The sequence below is a fragment of the Lepidochelys kempii genome, chromosome 6, assembly GCF_965140285.1.
Source record: "Lepidochelys kempii isolate rLepKem1 chromosome 6, rLepKem1.hap1, whole genome shotgun sequence".
Lineage (NCBI taxonomy): Eukaryota > Metazoa > Chordata > Testudines > Cheloniidae > Lepidochelys > Lepidochelys kempii.
This window is the reverse complement of record NC_136385.1, coordinates 98,822,404-98,832,756: the sequence shown is the minus strand read 5'-3', so window position 1 is coordinate 98,832,756 and position 10,353 is coordinate 98,822,404.

The following is a 10,353-nucleotide window of genomic DNA, read 5'->3' as shown; positions in this document are numbered from 1 at the left end:
CCAGATACAAAAATTATGATTCTCTGATTATTTTTTCCTCCTCTGTTTTTTCTCCATCCTTCTGAATTTACCATTTTTTGTTGTTGGAATGGATAGCTGGGAGCTTGCACACTTCAGGGTTTCATCATGCCATGGTGTATTCTGGGATGGAATTCTGGTACTTGGTCAACAAAAGACGTTAAGAAATGTGAAGTCCTTTAGAAGAAAACAGATGATCTAATATGGTAAATGAAGCTGTGTAGTGTATTATTATTGTAACTAGACTGCATTCTTCTGCTAGATAAAAACAGAATATTCCAAGTTTTTTAAAAAAATATTTTTTGGTATCATAAAGTCACATTCAAGGATAAAAGGGGGGAAAAAAGCATAAGGAGGCCACCCAGCTGATCAGTGATCAGAAGCAAAACCCAGAGCATATTAATGAGTTTGTTTTTGCTCTGCTAAATTCTGTTTGGTAAACAAGTTCAAATAATTTCACTTAATGATATAATGAAGGAGAGAAACACCCACTCTTATAGAAAAAGCCCACAAAATTTGACAGACAATCCTTTTAAAATTCAGCTTGTGGAATTTTATAGCAGAGATATAATTATGTAGCACATTCTATCAGTTGGTTTGGAAATTCTACAGGAAGGATCTCATTCTTTATTAAATTCTATAGGCTGCGTAGAGTGATTTCTATAGACGCCTATTTGTTTCATCATTATTAACTTCATTAGGATTTTTTTTTCATTAGGGCAGAAAATCTTTAGTTTTTAATGAGGTTAATAATAGACTTGAGGTTCCTTTATTTTGAATCTGTGGGTTTTTCATCCTTGCACATTACTTTAATATGTGAAATGTGTATTCTTTGTTGTTCATCACCTGATAATACTTAATTAGATCAAAACAAAAGACCTTTAACCTACTGTGAATTTACAAATACACTGTGTGTCTATGAGATAGAAAAAACAAAAGAACAGTTCATTATGATATGCCTATGAAAACTGAAAAAGAGAGAGAGATTTCAAAGCCTCAAACTTACAGTCTTTGAGAATGTCCTTGATTTAAAGACTGGGAACTAGACCTGTTTTATCAAAGAAACTAAGAATTTTGTTTAATTAATAAAATTGGTCAGTGCATCCTATAAAGCTTTTGTGAGAAAGTGAAGATGCACTGATGACCTTATATAAACATAATATAACTTCCTATTATATATATACTTCTTACTGCATTCAGCCTGCAACTGGCCAGATAGTTCCTATGCCTTTGTGAAGGAGTGGGGAGTTGGCATATAAAATGTAACAGTAGGAGGCAACATCTCTGTTAAAATCAGAAAAAGTAAAGAAGGCAGTGGCCTAGAGAGTCTATCTATGTATCTATTCTCTTAGGAATAAGCAATGATTTACCACACTTTTGTTACTTACAGGTGACTATCTCAATATTAATCTTAATCTAAAATACCTACAACCTCAGAATAGCAATGATTTAGTTATTTATTTTTAATTAAGCGAAGAAAATTCCAGCCAAAATGTGCCTGGGAATAACACATCGGCAAAATCTTATGAGAAATTTTTCCTTGATGGAGCAGAAAAGTATCATAGAGCAGAAGACACCACTTCTAAAAGGGAAATTCAACAACTTGTAGCAGCTCAGTGAGAAAAGAGGAGACTAATGGGAAAAAGCTGTTTCCTGCCCCGCCTGAGATAGCAGAATCTCTAACGCCAAGCTTTAATAGTCTGGGATCTAATGACACTAGTACAACAAAGGCTTAGGTCCGCTAGGAACTTTTCTTTTAAAAGGGTTTATATGGAGTTCCTCAATCACATATCTTCACTTGGAGCTAGATACCAGTGCAAAATAGAAATAATCCATTTGACCATTTCTAAAATTGGTAGAAAAGTTTCTTTCACCCTGTTTAGGCCACTTTGTATGTGTTCAACTGTGGTATCATTTGGGGGTTTTTAAGCAGGCCGTCGTTTGTTTGTTTGATTTCTAACAGCAAAATTATTACAGTTGAACTGTATTTGGTGAGCATGCCCAGTGACTTTTTCTTTTGCATAAAATTTTTAATACACATACATGATCTTTACTGATATTGTGACATCATAACTCCATTCCATGAGAGGGAACACTAGGGGTATCATGGCTGAGGTCCTTTTGGAGCCTATCTGTTGGATCAAAGAAATTTACTTTGTTAAATCAGTAGCCAAGTCTTAATTACACCAGCATGTATCTGGGTGAATCCCATGGATTTCAGTTGAGTTCATCTACGTTTATGCTGGTGTAGTAATAATAATAATAATAATGCCTAGTTCTTATATGCCACTTACATATCAGCTCAAAAGTACTTTATACAGGGAAGTCAATACTGTTATCTCCATTTTACAGAGGGGGAAACTGAGGCACAAGAAGGGGAGGTGATTTGCCCTGGTCACTCAGCAGGCTGGTGACATAACCAGGAGCAGAACCCTGGTCTCTTGAGTCCCAGTCCAGTGCTATATTCACTAGGAAACACTGCTCATCAGAACCTACTCCAGCCCCTAAATATGGATTTACAGAAGAGCTCATAACTGATCTAACTGTATAAGTACTGCATCCTTCAAATTACAAGAAAAACATCCAGAGGATCAGAATGTCTCCAAAATGGTGTTGTAATCAGGTGATCAAGATAAGCTTTTGTCTAAAGTTGAATTTCTCAGTTAGGGCTCAATCCGAACCCCATTGAAGTAAATACAAAAACTGCCATTGACCCCAATGTTTTTGGAGCAGGCCCTTACACAATATTCCTTTTGCTCTTTTAAACTCTCATGTGAATTATGTATTTGATGGTACTATTAAAAAATGAAATCTCAAACACCACAGATACATTCCAATAATCTTGAAGGATCTCGATTTGCCTTAAAAAAAAAAAAAAAGCAAGAATAGTCAAAGCAAGGTTCAAATCCTCTTGTTTGCTTTAAATGCTGTTGCTTTCGTGAATTTAAGTTAGGCCCTTAACAGAATTTGAACAACACAATTTGTGGTTAATGAATAAAAAGTGGAATATATGGAGCCAGATTCCCAAACCAGTTTATAGAGTTCCCTGTGCACCATTCAGATTGTGCAAACGGGACAACATTTCACTGCAAAGACCCAGCAGAAGATGCTCAAACTGTAGGAGAACTGCCTGCTGGTGCATCAGTGCCATCTCCAAGACTGGGTGTAGGAAGCAGGAAGAAGGGTATCAAATGGCGTGTGTTAGGGCATGTCTGTGGTGGGGAGAGCGTTTGACACAGCTCCACTTCACTACTCTAATCCTCCACAGAACCCTATATCTGTGGTGTAATGTAGGCAAGTTGTGTCGAGCCTGGGAAAGCCCTTAGATTCAGGCAACCAGAACTGGCTTTCACATTCCCCCCGCACCCTTCCTGTCTTGAGCGGAGCTCCGGCATATGGCAAAAAGGGTCCAATACAGTCTTCCTATATGAGCTGCTTCCACAACAAGAGCAAAACTGAAATAATAATAATAACCCAGCAAGATTAAAGAAAGTTTGGACAAGGACGAAGAGAAAATCAGCATGTTTGATACATTTTACTGAAGTGTATGAATGATAGAACCAAGTATATTGCGCTACTTAAATAATTAGGGTATATATCCCATGAATAAAATTGCAAGGGTCACTATAGTCGTTAGATAATGTAATTGGCTAGCAAAGTAGCAAATTCTGACATAAAGGAAATTCAGTTATTTCTGCTATATAAACCAAATGTAAGAGCAAAGCAATATTATAATGTATATTGCTCATAACTTTTTTATCTCTTATGGTCATTTCAATCACATTCTTGCAGCATTTGTCAAAAGTCAGATCCATCCGTGTGCACTTAAGGACAATGCAGTTAAGGACCACATCTGACAATACATTTCTGTGCAATTTCAAATTAAGTTAGGCCTTTGAAACCCACAGATCCATTGCATCCCCCGATCAAACTCCTTTTTGTGGATTATTGGAGCATGCAACAATTTTTCTCCGAAAGACAAATATCCATCGTAAAGGAAGAACAATTCCTGCTATATGGATTATCTATGTAATTGTTTGTTTATTTTTACCTGCATGAGCCTAGTTTTCCAAATTTGCTATAAACGGATTCAAAATATTACCAGGAAGAGGACACTTATATTGTCTGAAGAAAATGAAAAATGTACTTTCAATGAAGACAAATAAAAACTAGACACTTGTCAAATATAAGTATTAAGTATTAGACCATTTCTTTGATTCCATACAGATACCACAGCAATGGGTTTGATGGAAACATCTAGATAGGGACAGAGGTGGTTATTTGTATTATTTCATTAGTGAACAAGTATATTGCTCTAGTATCTGGAAAACAAGGACAAAGGAGCTCACTAAAGATTTCTGAGGTTAATATGCATGTTGTGTGCTGGAGAGTTTATACTTCTTCAATTAATACATATGGTATATCCAGCAGCATATACACATTACTACATACAGAAAACCTGCATTAAAAAAAACCAGTACTTAGGTTGCAAAGTTAATCACTCAAAAGGGATGAAATGAAATGAAATTTACTCTTGCCTTGCAACTTTAATTATTCCCTGTTGTTCCTCCAACCTGAGCACTGAATGAGGCAAGGCTCCTGTGGAAAAAAAATAGTAGATGATCATGTAATTAATGGAAGTTTCAGAATGCCTATGCACAAGGGGGATGAACTGAGGTTTCTTGGCAAATAATAAATCCTAACTTTCAAATGCTTGATTTTACAATTTTCATGTTCTTTTAATGCATTTCCTAGTTTTATTTTTAAGGGGAAAATAATTTATATTACATGCAACTGTACCAATCTCTCCATAATGCATCAACAGCAAAATCTGCAGCCTGAACTTTTATCATGGCAACAGACATTATTTTACCCCTTCAACTACAAGGCTAATCTCATTAACTGGCAGCAGGAGAAAGCTGTTCTGCCAGAGGGAGGATGGATTACAGGTCCAAGAGGGTGGTTGGCAGTGCGGGCACAGATTGGCTCTCTTCTTCCCCACCAGGAGTTGGGAGAGCTCCAGCACCATGTGGTACCCAAAGAGGGAAGGGATGGGTTGCTGGAAGGATTTGAAGGGGATGTGTCTAACCTATTTCTTGCCCCAGGCAGTGCCCCCAGAGTGGTGCATAAGTCACTGAAGGTATGTGCTGAGTCAATGAAGCCTGGCTATCACCCTACCCCACTAGGACCCTAGTATACCTGTTCTGGCAGCTCCTGTCCCCAGTATAGTGTGTGCTGCTACTTTGGCATCAACATGGGCTTGGCCTTAGATTGTTTGTGTTCAGTTATTATTTTGGCATGCGGACAACATATTCCTGCTGAACAAATGTAAGTGAAGGGAGATGGGCGCATCTAACAGCTTATATATCAGCAAAAGGTGAAGGGAATTTCATGGGACAAAGAAAAGCCACTTCTGTAACCTGAGGCTTATCCCCTTGTGGCACATCAGAGCAGTACTGCAAACAAGGGAGAAGTGAAGATGTCTGAAATAAAAGGTTGGGAAAATTCTTCATAAATGGAAATTGTTAGGCAACTTTAAGACATGATCACTACCTGTTCCCCATAGAATAATGCACAGTATGTTTATCCATGTTACTCTATCTCTGTTCAATGTTATTTCAACCATTATGCAAATAAATTGAGGAGGAGATGGGATTCATGAACAGAAGAGGGACTTATTTGGACCAACTGAACTACAGTAGGTAAGTGAGCTGAAGAGCTGGAGCATGAGTGAGAGGTGACTTAATTCAGGTATCACAGTACCATTAATTAACAAGAAGCTCTTTGTAAGCAGTAACATAAGGAGAAGAAAGAGCTGGAAGAAAAGAGAAGGATAAGAGAAAAAATGTGTGAAAAGGAAGGAGGGAAGAGTTATGTGGGAAGGGGAAAATGGGGTTTAAGAGCTACCTTTGATGTCACAATTATCCTCTGAATTTCCCCAGTACAAGCTTTGTGTTTATAGTTGACAGGTTGTGCATTACCACTGCTGAAAACAAACATCTTTCCAAACTTGAAAAAAAAAAGAGTAATTTTTAGAAAACACTGTTATAATGTGCTAAATCTAAATGGTGCATAAATCATGAGCATAGATTCTGTAGAGGGGTAAATCTCACCCTATAGGTATATGTAGTGTGAACTAGCACATATATTTAATATGTGGGCAAAAGACCAATGATGGAGTGGAGGCCATATAGCAAATTACTACTACAGTACAGCCAAATATTTAGTCTGTCAGAACCCAGCTTTCTTTCTTTCTTTCTTTCTTTCTTTCTTTCTTTCTTTCTTTCTTTCTTTCTTTCTTTCTTTCTTTCTTTCTTTCTTTCTTTCTTTCTTTCTTTCTTTCTTTCTTTTCTTTTTCAATAAATTTGTCTCTTAATAGCTAAATCAATTAGAGATCTGTTTTCTAAGCCTATCATACTGAAGGAGCTTGATAATGAGTGAGAATGCAACTGTCATGCATCCTACTTCACCAATGTCTAACTTATAAAAAGGTTAAATTTACAACATCCATGTGGTATAATAGAAGTAATAAGACTGCAAGAGAAAATAGTGAGATGATCAGTGTCATAGTTTGGATATTAAAAATGCCTTGACTTCACCTCTGAACTGAGGTCACAGTAGCAGACCATTACTCTGTGACAATTGTTTGATTTCATTGAGAGTGTCTAGTTTAGCTTAAGTATCAGAGGAGTAGCCGTGTTAGTCTGTATCCACAAAAACAACGAGGAATCCAGTGGCACCTTAAAGACTAACAGATTTATTTGGGCCTAAGCTTTCGTGGGTAAAAAAACCACAAAAGCTTATGCCCAAATTGTTTTTTTACCCACGAAAGCTTATATTCAAATAAATCTGTTAGTCTTTAAGGTGCCACCAGACTTCTCATTGTTTTTTTTTAGTTTAACTTAGCTGATGCTGGCTCTGGGTGTTGGGCTTTACTTGCTTCCAGGGTGCTTATTCCTTGCCTTGTGACTGTAATGGGTATTAAACGTTTATTTAATAATGTTGCCAAAAACAGCTTTAAAATCAAACCACAGAGCGGTGGAGACAAGAAATCTTAGCAGGTATATATTTAGGGCCTGATCCAAAGCCCATTGAAGTCAATGGGAGTCTTTCTATTACTTCAAGAGGCCTTACAGCAGACCTCTGATTTGTAACATTGTATATGGTATCTACTGTGATTTGCAACTACTTAATTAGATATGGAGAGAGAGAAGGTGGGGGAGGTAATATCGTTTATTGGACTAAATTATGTTGGTGAGAGAGACAAGCTTTCAACCTATACAGAGCTCTTTCTCGGATCTGGGAAAGGAACTCATGTTGTTACAGCTAAATACAAGGTTGAACAGATAGTTTAGCATAAGTAGTTAGCACATATTATAAGGAACCATTCAGGGTGTTATGGCTTATTAACACCTCTGATTACTAAGATTTTATCAATAAAAGTAGACTGGGACACTAAAAATTTCACCTGAATTCTATCAGATTAACAAATCTATTCTTTTCTGCTACCATTTTCCAGGCCTGATTCTAATCTCAGTTACAGTGGTGTAAATCAGGAATAACTGCAGTTAAGTCAATGCAGTTTTATCCCTGAAATCTACTGTAAAATCAGACTGACACCTCCACTCCCTTTGGTATTTTCCTTTTTGTTGCACTGAAATTGTCTTCATTTTTCATGTATTTTCCTTTGTCAAATATTTATTTAAAGGAATATTGTCAAGGCAGAAAATGAATACATGCCCCCCCTTTACTAATGACAGCTGAAATTATTCCAGCTAGAAGAATTGTGCAATCTGGAAGACTTTTCACCATTTATAATGTCCATTTATTATGGCACTTCACTCTTTTTGAATAATTCAGCTTGATTTACAGACACAATTTTTTGTTCTTGAGCAACAATGCAGCATGGCTGTGTCTGGAATTTTTTCACTCCAGGAAAATATTTGAATATTCAAGACACTCCCCTCCACCAAAAAAACCCAACAAAAAACAAAATGAAACAAACAAACCTTTGCCCCACCCCTCCTTGCCCTGCTTCTATAAGGCCGGATTGTCTCTTTGACACATCTCTTGTAAACAGAAGGATTTAGGCATACCACCCCAGTGAGGAGCAGCGGGAAGCATTGTGCCTCAGAGACTGCCAACACAGAGTTCCCATTTTTCACTGAGATGGTAATTTCCTACATCCTTTTACTGTGTGCAGTTTGTTGCTCCTCCCTCCCCCGCCACATACACATCTACGAGCCCCATTGGTTGGCAAATAGGGGCTGGAGATATGGCTCCACCTATTCTCCCTCTCTTTGACACCCCATTTGTTTGAGGGAATGTATGGTGCAGTTGTTGTTCTCCAGTGCTGGAAGCCATGATGTAGGCCATCCTAATACTCCTCAGTAAAGGGAAAGGAATCATTTATCCCCCTCGTTTCCTTGTGCACTTGTGCTAGAACTATTAACATCCTCACCCATAGAAGTACAGGCCATGACTCTGCAAGCCCTCAGTCACCCACAGCAATGATTTACTGTAAACATTTGTACTCTTATGAAGTGTTAACAAATGTAGAACTGAAATTGGGTAGAAAAGGGCTTTCTTGCCATTGTGGTCGTCTTGAATAAATCTTTAATTGGGGAATTCATAGGAAATATATTTCTGACCATTCCTATTTCCTTAACAGGTGCTGGTTTAAATTGGCTCTCCTGACTCCATTTTCTTTATATTGTTTTCAATGCTAATTGATAAAGGATACAGACATAACAAAACAAAAAATAAGAATGAAGTACCAGAAATACAAATCTGTCAAGGAGGCGAGTAGACAAATTATAAAATAACTTCTCCTTCAGAGGGCTCCTGGATGGTCATGTAAAAATGCATGCAGAGTAACTTCCAGATGCACATCATTACCCACCTGGCAGATGATAAGGTACCATGGGTCTGATGCTATCCTCTTTGCTCAGGCATAAATACCATTGCCTTCAGGACTGGGCCTACATATGAAAGGAGGTGAACAGACCCCCCCCCCCCACACACACACACAAGTGTGCCTAGATGCAATACTTATAAAATGAAAGTAGTTGGAATGCGTGTTCAGTCACATTCTTTCAATATCCAATGCTTCAGTGCTTCTGTGGGATTTCTTTAAATGCCCAAAGTACTCAGTAGATACTATTAGATTCACTCAGTGTGTCCTCCAGATTTCCATTTCTTTTCTCTTTTCTTGCCAGTCCAGATAAGTGTAAATTGAATATGCATTGTACATCCTAGTCCTATGAGTACCTATGGTGGGAATGGTGAGCTCCTATGAATGGGATAGGTAGGTAATATCTTCTAATGTTTTTAGAGAAGTAATATAAACCTGTCATGAGGAACAGTACAATACAGTCCTATTTACAGTCAAGTGTAATATCAGGTGTGATACTTGTCAGAAAAGTAGCTGTTTTAAAATGGCACATAGTTACTCTACATGGACTTGCTCCTGAAATCCTTACTCTACACAAGCCACTCTTAAATCTAACTAAAATACATGGGACTGCCTATATTAACATATGTTGCAGTATTGGACACTATGTCACCTCATGTTTGTTTTTTCCAATTCTTAACCGCAGTGGCAGTCAAAAACCCTAACCAAATGATAGGAACAATTAGGAAAGGGATAGATAATAAGACAGATAATATATAATGACACTATATAAATCCATGGTACGCCCAACCCTTGAATACTGAGTGCAGTTCTAGACTCCATCTCAAAAAAATATATTAGAATTGGAAAAACTACAGAAAATGGCAAGAAAAATGATCACGGGTATGGAATAGGTTCTGTATGAGGAGAGATTAAGAAGATCAGGACATTTCATCTTGGAAAAGAGAAGACTAAGAGGGGATAAGACAGAGGTCTATAAAATCATGAATTGTGTGGTGAAAGTGAATAAGGAATAAGAAAAGGAGTACTTGTGGCACCTTAGAGACTAACAAATTTAATCTGATGAAGTGAGCAGTAGCTTACAAAAGTTTATGCTCAAATAAATTTGTTAGTCTCTAAGGTGCCACAAGTACTCCTTTTCTTTTTGCAGATACAGACTAACACGGCTGCTATTCTGAAACCTGAATAAGGAATGTTATTTACTCCTTCACATAACACAAGAACCAGGGGTGACCCAATGAAATAAATGGACAGCAGGTTTAAAACAAATGAAAGGAAGTACTTTTTCACACAATGCACAGTCAATCTGTGGAACTCATAGCCAGGGGACGATGTAAAGGCCAAAACTGTAACCAGATTCAAAAAAAGAACTATATAAATTCATGGAGGATACGTCCAGCCATGGCTATTAGCCAAGATGG